The sequence below is a fragment of the Cyrtonyx montezumae genome, unplaced genomic scaffold (assembly GCF_038088225.1).
Source record: "Cyrtonyx montezumae isolate F1298 unplaced genomic scaffold, pur_monq_1.0 scaffold_11, whole genome shotgun sequence".
Classification (NCBI taxonomy): domain Eukaryota; kingdom Metazoa; phylum Chordata; class Aves; order Galliformes; family Odontophoridae; genus Cyrtonyx; species Cyrtonyx montezumae.
Window position 1 is genome coordinate 14208187 of NW_027071837.1, and position 12890 is coordinate 14221076.

Sequence of the window (12890 nt, forward strand, 5' to 3'; positions counted from 1 at the left end):
CTTTGTTTACTAAATAATGCAATAAAGCAGTAGAAGTTCATTACAGTAGCTGATAAATAATCAGGTGAAGTGCAAAATGCAGTAATAAAAATGATCAATAGAAAAATAATTAAATTATTATGACTAACGTATAGTTTTAACTACCTTGGCTATCTTTCCATTGAAAATAAGCATCTGAATAGCTTGAGAAAATTTGAAGGAGGCAAAATTACATGGTTTTCTTTTCCTGTGAAGTGTGAATTCCAGAGAAAAAGGAAAAATTTCAAAAAATAAAGGAATATGATCCGATTTAGTGACTGGTGGTGGGGGGAGGCCTGTTTTATTCGCTGTTGCCATTGCTTTCATTGGCATCTCAGGATTTTTCAATTTGCTTTTATTCTTTAAGTCTAATTCTGCACATGGGAATAGACAATGTGAAATTTCTCTTAAAAAAAATAGTTTAAAAAATTATATAGTGTATAAAAAAAATCACATCTGCTGTTGCTGGTGTCCTGGCTACATCAAGACTTTGATCAGAGCTACTAGCCTGAAAGATAACAGCTAATCTGTATAGAGTAAATGCTGTGGTGTCCATCTGGGCACGTACTTCGAACCATTCTCTTTTTTGGGTGATATTTCTATGGTGTCTAGTGAAAGAAGTAGTCATGGTACAGCTCTATATCTATTCATTATAAAAGTCAGCTTACAATGAGAAGGAAATTGCAAAACCCCCCCACCCCCCTCCCAAAAAAAAGCAATTTATTTGTGATGTTCATGCATATAGTTGTATAATTATAATGTACCTTCAGTTGAGATGTCATTTCTGGTTCTCTTTTGCTTTAATTTGTCTGGAATCAGATTTTTTTATGTGCCAAGATGCACGTGTGCTTGTTTAGCTATCGCAGTAGATAGCCATGATAATCGTAAGAAAGCAATCGGTACTGACAGTACAGGTATTGCAAACAGGATTAATTTTGACAGGTGTAGCAATGTTTTCTTTAGGTGAATATGCCTCATAAGGAGGAATAAGACCATCACAGAGTGTGTTCAAGACAGTACCCAAACAAAAAATACTCTTGCAGATCTGTTGAGTATGTGCAGGGCCAATCTGGGACTTTGCACCCTGCTTCCAGAAATAGGGTTACCAAGAATCAAAGTTTAGGTATGTTGTACTAGTTCTGAATGGGCTCAGTAAGAACTAACTTGGTTTTTAGTTCTCATCTTGTCCCAGCTTAACTAGAGAAACAGTGAGGAAGTGGCAGCAGCTGAGCTAGAGCATCAGGAAAAACAACATAGAAGGCAAAGAGCTAAACCCAAAGTGCAAAGAATTTTTCCAATTATCTTAAGTAAGGTTTCACTAGAAAAGAATGCAAAAAAATAATCCAAAACAAGTGATTTGCAATCTACTTCTTGACTATAATACCGTATGAGCCTTTCTACAAATCCCTAAAATTGAAGTGTTGAAACATTCCCTTCCTTCGACAAAACAAAATAAAAAAATTACACCATTTGGAGAAATTGGCAGTTGAAAGGTAAAACTGCATTACGCACACTGAATTACATGTAATTCGCTGTTTTTGCCTCTATTTGTTTTGAGGTTCAGCGTGGCTCAATTGCACAAAATCATGCTTAATTTGCTTCATGATGGTATTTTCTTGCCTTAGTTTTGCAGTCAATGTCTTCACAGCTGGATTTATTTATTTATTTTTTGAAAGATTTCCGGGATGTTTCACTTTCTGTTCATGGAATTGGTAGACCTAGTTAAAGTCTTCCTCTAACTTTTTTTTTTTTTTAATGTTTTTCTCTTCTTTGTTGGAACTGGTCCACACAAGTAATAAATATTTGGAGAAGACCATAGTACTCTTATTGTGAAAGGTAAAATTTAATAAGTTGACGGAGTTGTAAGTAATGTCTCCTATTTATTTTTATGGGAACTACTACAGATACAAAAAGCACAATGACACTGTTTGATAGAGCTACAAAACACTGCTTTTCAACGTAGTCACCACCACTAGCTCTGCCAGTGATGAAAAAGAGCCTCCATGTCATGCTTGTACAAATCCGCACTAGTGGTGGTAACTCGCTGTCAGCACTGCTGAAACACACCACCCACCTGCTCACTGTGCTCACACCCACTGCTTGGTCTCAATAACCATTCAGCAAGCATCATCAAATGTCATTGGGTTTCATTTTATCTGCGGGGAGGAATTCAGTTCCACACCTTTACTCCATACATGCTTCAGTGTCAGACACCGTTCTGTCAGGCTGTCCATCTGCTGCCATCTGTCACACAGGAATAAAATGTAATGGAATGTTGGTGGGAAGATTCAATCTTTACTGCTGTACCACCACATCAGCCTCTGATACAATAAGTCAACAGAATAAAGTAGGAGGCATTACTTTTGGAGAAGCCCTCATATAAGTTGATAGACCAAGACCTCACTTGCTTCCACTGGCTCAAGAGGAGGTACATGTGTCCTCATTAGGTCATAGCAAGGTATTAAAAGTTGGCGAATGCTAAATTACTTTTGTGGAACAGATGATTATATGATATTTTCATCAGTACATTTTGAAAGCAAATGTGTTTGTGCATTACAGTTGCTTAGCAGCAGAGACCTAAGATGGAGTAAAGACACAAACTTGATTTGATTTTGAGTAAATTTGATGTTTTGGAAGGGACTGTGGTCATCCTTGGCATCTATGACTCTACAGTGATGACACTGAATTTTCTAGGATCCTTTTTAAAAGGAAAATATATTTTCTGACAGAATCGTCCAGGTTTGCTGTACCTTCAAGGTGAAAGATGTTATGGGTGTCTCTTTTCTGTTAATCCTGATATTCATTGTTATAGTTTGAAGCATTCAGAGCTGCTAACAGTGCTGGGAAATCACCATACTGGGACATAGTGTCCCAATAACTTAGCACTTTTATTACACAATGATTACAGTAACCTTTAAGCACAGGAGAAAAGACTGACGTACACCGCTCTGCATGTCTCAATCATGCAGCTGGAAAATATGGGCTCATTTCCTCATATCCAGATCCCCTTCTCATTTAATTGAGCTATTAACATTTCAGAAACAATTATTGCTGAACAAGTCCTGTGATTTTGGGCTGAAGGTAGGGTTGTGTGTACCTGAATGAAAGGCATGTTACTTTCATGAAAGCTTCCTTAAAGCATGCCCTTCCTGGATTTGCATTTGTGGATCTGTGTGCTATTTTCTCATGCAGAGGGGATACAAATCTCTCCAGAGGAGTGCTGTCTTGTAATGGCACTGAGAAACTCATCCATCCCACTGCAGAGGGCATTCCTTGTTCTGTATAGTAGGATTTGCTCATGTTCATAGCACCTAGTTTGATATTCAGTAACCTGTGGAATGTTTATCTCTGAATGGAAATGTTATTGCTTGAACCTGTCGAGGCAAGAATTTTCTGATTGAACTTTTCTTGAGGCTAAGAAGAGCTAAGTTGGAGCTTGGTGAGCTTAATACCATAGCATCTGCACCCCTAGAACCCTAACCTAAAATAATTTGTTTTCAAAGGTAGGTATACTACGATCTGTGGCTTACGAATCTGTGATTTTCAATTCTTGCCCTTGTGCAATGGCTCAAACACCAAGGAGCTCTGCTCTGATTTTCAGATTATCTGGAAGACTTCTTTTAAAAAGGAGTCTTTCCATTTCCATGGTTAGGGTCTTAGCTGATGAAGATAAACTAGTTGAAATGGAATAGGATATATTAAAAGAAACGAGCTGTTCCATTTGGCTGTGCGTGTATCTGTCAGATCACCCAGGCCTTGCTTGGGTTAACACTCCAATCCTGGCGTTAGGGGCCAGGTGGGTGTAGAGTATGGGTGGGTCAGCCACCAGGCATGCTCAGCCTGTCTCCCCTTGTCTCTTCTGAATCATTTCCTGGGTAGCTTTGTGAGTAATTTGTTGTTTTTAGTGCGAGTGCTGTATTTTTATTATTTTTTTTGCAATTCCTAAAAATAAAAGCTACTTAATGGAGCCTTTCTATTTCTGGTAGAATATTTTCACTATATGTGATTAATATTGCAGAAACACGAATGAAGTGTTGAATGTGCATAACATGTTCTTATCTCAAGTGAAACAGTAGTTGCAAAATCGTAGATTTCTTATATGATAATAACTATAACCTCAGAAGCAAAAACAGAGGTGAAGTATTCTCTGCGGGGTTTTGTCTGAAAACATTGAAAACCTATTGTGATTTCCTGAAAAAATGAAATTGAAATTCTTTAGAAAAAACGTTAGAGCTCTTATATATGAATGCGTTAGCAACTGCAATTTTATGTGTAATTTTACGTTCCCTGAGATAGAATTTGCTTGAACTGATTAAAAAAAAAAAAATCCCTTCCATTAAGTGAATAAAATGACAAACAAAAAAAAAAAGGCAAAAATCTTCTATTGAAAATTGACAGAAAGCTGAAAGTAAAGATCTTATTTTATACAACTGCAATCTTTTTGTGTTCTGCGAAAATTTTCTCTCCTAATGCAAGTTATTTGAATCAGTCAGGAGTTGTGGGCTGCAGGTAGATAAGGGGTGCAAGTGTGGGTAAAAAAAATGCATTGGAGAAAAAACGGAACTTGATTACCCAGTTGTCTTCTATGGCATGATTCTCTTGAGTGCACTTAGGACAAAAACAAGATCTGCACTGAGGAGCAAGGAAGTAAATGTTTTTCTGCTTTGTCACTGCTCAGATTGAAACATCAGTGTGTTCCAAGTCCTTATCTGATGTGCCCCTTTCCTCATTAGTTATTTTTACTTTCAAAAATGAAATCCAATGCATGTGGTTGGAATGGTGAAAAAAAGAAAAAAGAATATGAGTGGTTTTGGCTGGGAAATGAAGCACTGCAAATACTCTAAATCTCTTCTCTCAGGGACCTGAAAGTGGTATGAACATTTTCGTGCTATCAGAAAGTTCAAACAAAAATTAAAAACACTTAAAAAATAGTAAAATGAAACAGGAAAAAAAAAAAAGCAAGATTTCAAGCACTGGACTACAGTCAACATCTGTAGTTTTTGTTAAACGTAGCTAACATCTGAAATGTGAATAATCTTTAGTCAATCTTGAAAGACACATTTTGTTGAAAATGAAAAGTAACTTACTGTGATAGCACACTTGATTTAAAATGTTTCTCACTATTCAGTTCCTGAAAGAAATTTATGTTTTAATTCATTCATTGTTAATTATTTTTAGGTTATTTTTCTTCTTTACCGTGATATCTAAATATTGTATGGTCGCTCCTCTTTTCTTCTTCCTTTGTATTTCATTTACAATGCATTGAAATTAAAGACTCTTCTTTGTGTTGAAGTGTAATGTTGCTCCATTAGATTACTGGGCAGTTGTGAGTAATGCAGGTAGATAGGCCAAAAGCATATTTAGGGTAAAATGATGTCATAACATATGAAGGGGTCAGGGGTCAGGTCAGGAAATCAGTGCTGCGTGAAGTGTCACTGTTTAAGAGCTCCCTTTATTTCCAGCAAGTATCTGGAGGAGATGCATGAACACTGGAACAGAAATGTAATGCTGGCCAAGAGGCATAGCACAGGATGATTAATTTTACATGTCCACAAAAGAAATACCCTCCGACTACAAAAATATGAGCAGGATTATTCCTTATCTTTGGAGTCTGAGGACCTGCACTAGTTCAAGATGATAAATCTCAGAAGGGGAAGAAAGAGCGTAACGCTTTCATTTCGAAGGTTTGGCCTTCTTGATGACCTTTCACTGTATTCAAAATTTGTTCTGTAGAATGATTTTTTAGGTTTATCGCTGATCAAACAAACCAAAGTCTCTTAACCTACAAGTGAACATTAGAAACATATACCTAGATGCTCAGAAAATGAATAAGAATCTCGTAACCTTTCTGTGTCTTTATCAGAGAACAGTCCTTTATTAGAATTTAAACACAAACTTCAGTTTATTTTTCAACAGTATTATTGGAAGCAATAATACTATGTACATGCTTGATTAGTTGCCTGCTTCTCTGGAGACTCAAAATAGATCTTCCAGTGAAAAGGTGTGTCAGTAAGATGTGATGGAGCCTCACAGAGAACCTAAATAAAATGATACAGTGAACCGTTTTCTTGCTTTTTCATATTTAACAGTTTCTTATAGGAAAAGTAATCTTGTTGATTAAAACATAAAAACGTGGTCCTTCCAAAATAATGGGCCCTTCCACCTAGTACAAAATGCACCCAAATTAGTCATGCTGCTCTCTTAAGTGAAACAAGTGGAGGCATAAGGACATGTTCATGTATGACAACCAGAATATCAGAGGACTGTATATTAATAATGTACAAAAGTTTAACTTGATAGCTAATTAACAAAAAAATGAAGCAAGAAGGGGATTAAAGGCAGGAACTTTTGGATATTTTTCTTCTTCCTGAGGATTGAAGCAATTAGTAAATGCATTAGTATCAGTAAATGGCTTTTATCGTTATTTCCCACATGTATCTCTTACAGTCATAGAAGTTCTGTCAATGATATATCAAAATAAATCTCTTATCTCATTTGGAATAAAACAGAAGTGTCCTACTGGTATTAGTACGAATGATGTCATTTTTCAAAAATGAACCTGTTTATATCCTGATGGTTTGATAGAGTATTCAGGGTTAGTTTGGGTGTTGTGGGATAACACCAAAGCTTCTACTTCACCAGTGGAGGAGAATTCCTTAATGGAAATCTTTGTGTTCCCATTTAGAGGAGTGGTCTGTTCAGTCCAGTATGTTGTCTCTGCTATGGGTCACTGTAAAACAATCTGTCTTCATTAAGACAGTATAAATATGCAGAAAGGTGTTCTGAAGTATGTGAATTTATTCTTACTTGCATTTTAATTATTTGATTTCTATTACTAGGATCTTCTCATGATGAAATGGCTGCTGCGTTTTAAATCAAGCACTTTATTAATTAATATGCTCTTCTAGTGTACAGAAATTTGGCTCAGCTGAAAATGTTTTATGTTGCTGTACAAACTGTACACACAGTGAAATGCAATCCCTGCAATTTAAGGCAGCGACAACAAACACCACAGTTTTCCCCATGGTGCAGTTTCCTCCAATCAGCCATATTATGGTCAGGTTTTGCCTCAAATCTTGCAGGCAGCACTCAGCTTTGTACTTCCTTGTTTTATCACTTAACGGTTTGAGCTGATTCTCTATTCTTTTGGTACAGCATAAGAATTTTTTGCAGACTTAAGGAAAAAAAAACAGCTTTATTTCAGAGAACCAATGTTAGTTTTTCTGAAGTGTTTAAGCAGTGAGTACTAAAAGATGTCAGCGTGTGCTTTGGGATGCTGTTTGTGTGTCCATTTGGTTAATGTCCTAAGCAGGTTGAGAAGGTAGTGTGAGGGATTCCTCAGTGCCTGGACCACTGAAACTTGTATTGTGCAGTTTTACTTGCCTTGTTCTTGGCATTCTTTCATCTATAAGTAGAAAATGAAGAAGCAGTCCTATCAAAAAGTTTGTTGTGCTTTCGTTCATATACAGATACTGTCTTGTCTGCAGAGAATAGGAATTCTGTAAAGTAACTTATAAAGATGAACAAAGCATAGATTCGATTTTGTAGATAGCTGTTTAATGATAGGTCTTCCTGGATGGCAAGGTTTCTGTGAAACTGTTTTTGCAGTCTAGAAAAATATTTTGAAAGCATTTTCTGCTTTTTGATTGAATTCATTGTGGTCACATGTATTTTTTTATACGTATATTTTTAAATAGAAAAGTTATTTCTATTGAAATGAAAAGAGGAGGAATGCTCTATTGTAGGTCACTTGGGTAGATAACTAGTTTTAAAAAATAACAAACACAAATGTGGATTCTTACTAATACTTCTATCTTAAAAATTAGTGATGGTATTAATTTGTTATTCAGATAGTTATCCATTGAATTCAGTAAAGTTGTAGATGTTCCAGTTTTTACAATTTTTTTTTGCACTGGTACAGAAACACTCTGTAGTATTTTACCATTACATAAAGCAAATAATACTGGATTATGGATTCTGCTTTATTTCTCTCTTTACTTTCTGCTGTTTCCATCCGATTTAATGACCCATTATGTGAGGTGCTTATGTATGATGCATCTGTGTGTGTATATTATATATACATAAATACTGCTCTGTGATATTTCTGAAAATTTGTTCTGAACCCTGGGGACTGTTGTTTTGTACTAGCTGTATAGGAAGGGCAAGCCAAAGTATGTGCCCTTCAGGAGAGAGAGAACTGACACAATGACTCTGAAATAAAAGGTGACAGCAGCCAGAGAGTTGTAAATATAAAATACATGTGGTGCATAAACTTTATAGTACACAATTTGCTCTCAATTTCCTTACTTCCATAAACTTTCAGGAAAAAAAAAAGAGGAATAAAAATCCCTCTATTCTCATAGTAGTAGTTTCTCTACATTATTTACTATTTTCTGTGTTAAGTAGGTGTATGGATTATATTAAATACTTCCCTCTTCTGTCTATTCCCAAACCATTTATAAATCAAAGATTTTAATGTTTTTTCATGCTAATAATATGGATTTTCCAACTTGTCAGTGATCTCTCAGGCAATCAGTCACAGTCAAACTTCACTTAAAAAAGACTCCGTTAAGCTTTGAATAAATAATGTAGATGTTGATACGTGCTGATAGCTCTTTTCTGAAGAATGGAAATGTGAAGTTTTTTTGTTAATACCTGATTTCTCTCTCTTTGGAACTTTGGAATTTACAGCAGTAGTTACTTTTGTTATTTTGGATGTCTGCCTTGACACAGTCTATTAACATGGAATGGGTATTGATATTTCTAAAGTATAAGGCACAGTGAAATGGAAAGTGTCTTCTCTTAAAGCTTAGTTTGACTTCAGGCTGCCTTATCCATCAGGGTCAACAATCCTTGCTCAAAGAGAATGTTGTCGGAAAATAAACGTAGTGGAAATATTTTAATTTACACTGCTGAGACTCTGACAACAGTTCTCTCTCATGGGAATAGTATGAACATAAAATAAGCAGATATCTTGTGGAGAAGATTGTGATTGATGTTAATTTTACTGAGAAATTTAGCACAGAAAGCAAAAAAGGCAGCGTAGAATATTGTATGTGCCTGGAAAGCATCTAAACAACCCTAGCATTTTGTGTGAAGGCAGTTTCTCAGAAACAACAGAGGACATCACTGGATGATGGCATGTATATTAGGACCATAAGAAATGCTGGATCACTGTTGCATGCTTGGCTTCCACTGTAACCAAAGTCTGTAAGCACTTCATTGATTGATTCTTGAAATGGAGTGCGTGGTTCTATTCATAGCCCTTAGCAATCTGATTTGGGATTTTTGATACACCTTTTGTGGTTTATCACTTTGGAGTTATGATGGTGTGAAGATAAATATGTCTTTAAGTGTAACACCTGGATACCATCTTTCATTTTGAGTGTTTGCAATGTAAATCTCTGCATCTGCTCTGGAATGATCTGTGAAGCACTGCAGAAACCTCTCTGCTAGGTTCTGTGTTATGTTCTGATGTGTAGGAGAGATCTTCTCTGTGACAGTCCAGCCTGTGCAAGCTACATTTCAAGCACATAAGGTGGAATTTCAGTTGTGTTTTTGTTGATACCCTCAATGGTTTTCTAGCATGGCTAATTCATTAAAAAGTGTTAAGAAATTAGAACTAGCTATGTTCCCTCCAGTGCATGAGAAGAATAATGTATTCACAATACAAAGGGTCTGTCTGAATGTGTTAATCAGCTTGATCTACCTTCCAATTATGCTTATCATATCTGTTAAAGAATTTTGCTATATTTATATATTTTTAATTTCGAAGTTGATGCAATATTTAAAATACAATTATGTTTTGGTTTGCCTTGCTCTTCTTGCCAATTCCTTGTGTTTTGAAGGCTCTCACTGATTGCGTCTCATTTTTCATTACTGATGGCCCCTTCAGACAGGCAGGCTCCAAGCTAATTAGCAAAGCTTTGTTCTTGAATGCTTGTTTCCTCCAAAAACTCTGCAGGAAGGAAACTCATGAGCAGTAGTACACAATCTGCAGTTTCAGAGGCTATAATGTTAACAGTAATGTGCTGCAACGTTTAAACTAAAATCCGCCACTTTAGAAATTATTAATTCATGCTCAGTGATGGGAAGGTTTATAGTGCAAAGGATATCTCAGTAGGATTGTACATTGTTATGGCTTTGTAATAATCAAAATCTGGCATGAAAAAATGGTGTAAGTGTCTAAAACTGCCTTTTGAAATCTCTATGAAATGTTGTGGTTAGGCCCTCAAACTGGGCTAGTTTTTTAGTCAGCGTTTGGCAAGCACCAAGCTGGTTTGTTTTTGTCTTGCGCTGTTCATTTTTTGAATTGTGTGCTTACTCACTGCTTAAACAAATTGTCTCAAAGCAGTGAAAGGCTCCACTGCCTTCTGTCAAGGTTAAGACAGATGAATGTGGCAATACATGATGCGTGAGGTGCAGGACAGGTGCGAGTATGGCAAGAGGAGGAGCTGGGCTTTGTGAGCATGGGAGAGGAGGGGCAAAATGTGGTGTCTCTGGGATGACAGTGGCTCCATGGCATGAAGGGCTTTTGCTCATCACTGGGTGCTTCTGGCTAAAGACACTACTTTGGCAGCTGGGGCGAGGATTTTTCTCTGTTTGCCTCCCATTGCATCCTCATCCAAGTTTGAACCTCGGTAGACTTTGTTGAGCTATCACCTCAGCTTTGAAGAGGAGTTCCTTCTTCAGGGATAATTTTCAGCTTTGTGGTCAAGGTTATTGCACATATCTCAGAGTCTGTACTGCTGCAATTAGGATAGATTTTCTTTTTTTTTTTTTTTCTATTCTTTCTCTGTAACTTTTAATTTATCCATATTAAATGGCCAGTACTCATTTAATTTGCCTATCCGCAAAGGAAGGTAGTTGACAGCAGCACTGAAGGTGTGCAGTGTCCTTCTGGCAGATATTTCTTAGCAGATCTTCTCCTGAGCCAAGGCATGTTCCCTGGGCCTGCTCATGCTATTGCCATGTAAAGAATCCACCAGCTAGAACATGAATCCCATCAAAGTCATTTGCAGAATAACAGTGATTGTATCTACAAACATGTGAGGCATGGAGGAATTAGTTATCTCCTGGAGTTACCCAGGTAAGTGTTTTGGAAGAAGGTGTAGCTTTTTACCCGCTGTACAGTAAATTATAGAGTAAATGTTCCTGCTGTTTCAAAGTAAGAACACCTGGAATATTGATTAGAGCTGGCTTCTGAGAAGACATATGTTAATCCCTTTGAAGTCAATGCTTATTGAAGGAGGTTTCAGCAGAGATTGCCTACAAATTTGATATTGCTTTAAGCTATAGGTAGAATACATATTTCCTTGTCAGGATGTATAACGTATTTGTTCCATTAAAACGTGAGTATATATTTTGTTTGCTTGTCATTTCATAGCTCAGACTTCTTGAAATAAGCTAATACAGTGTGCTTTATATTTGTAAACACTTCCTAATGTGGATTAGGATTTGAGGGATGATGGTTTTGATTAAGATCAACATGTGGAATGACTGTTAGTAAAATGCAGGTAAAAAGTGGTACAAAGAATTAATACTGGTCTCTGATAACTGAATGGCGATCACTTAATGTTTTATGTAGTTTCATAAAACGTATTCCAAATTTTGAATCAACAGCTGGTTAGAAAAAAAAATAAATCAATAGTAATGAGCTCATTTGTATGTAAATGAATGTCATTCTATTCTAGGCTACCTGTACTTTATGGTGTCTTGCTAGGTAGGTATCACTAAGTGTGGTCATGAAAACAGGGCTGTTCAGGAAACTCTTTTTAAAAAATCAATTTAAATGCAAAGTCTTTGCCTGGCTTTTAAGTTTTAAAAAGTCATTCATAAGATTCTGTCAGCCTGAAAGTTCTGTATATTAGTATTTAAAATAATAGTTCAGTATATTATCAGAATATCATACAAACGAGGAGCTCTAAGGACATTCGGACAATTTCAGAAACTCAGAAGATTTCTCTGCATGTTCCAACTCTTTTGGAAAAATGGATCAAACTAAGAGGTTGTGTGCCTGTGTAGTCACAGGAGCAAAGTAAATGCACATAAGAAAATTTCTTCTCTCCAGAGAAGTGAGATGTCTTATAGCTGTTGCATGTGGGAAACGCTCTAGGAGTGCTTGCAGTCCTTGCGAAGAGCAGAGTCTGCTATGCTCATGTTTGGACAGCAGTGCAGTGCAGTCACTGAAATGGCTTAGAGGAATTTAAACAAAATAAAAACAAACAAGCAAAAAAATAAATCCAAGACGTGAATAAAGCATGAATGTGTATTTTAAATCTCTATATAAACTAAGGAGACATCTTTTTTTTGACATATAAATGATTATTGTAAAGATCGAACATGTTTAAATTGATAGGAAGAGCTGATGGATTTGCATCTTAGGCTTCATAAGTATTTCCAGTTAAAATATTGTTTTCAAGAGGCAAAAGAAACCAGGGTTTGGAAATTTATTGCTATGTACAGAGTAGTAATCTTTCAGTATTTTCTTATTAGAAAAGTAATTTTTTGACTAACTGGAGCAAATTTGACCTCAGTAAGGCTTCAGTCCACCTAAACTCTAAAGGAATGGATCAGCTTTTATCAGAAGTAAAAGATCACACATATGCACTGAATTACTCAGTGTTTCTTACTTTTAATAACACGTTGTTGAATTAAGTTCTAAGTGCACATATTTTGGAGATTAGAAGAGGATATTAACATGAAATCCTGAAAGAAATGTTTTGATTGATAGCTTAGAAGGAAATGCCGAGGATAAATATAAATACTGTTGATTGCAGTTGATGTGGGCAAGTGGTAATCAGTTGCTAATTTAAACAAACAAGACTCCAGCAGATATTTCAACTCTTCACCTTTCACTTGTCTTTCAGTTG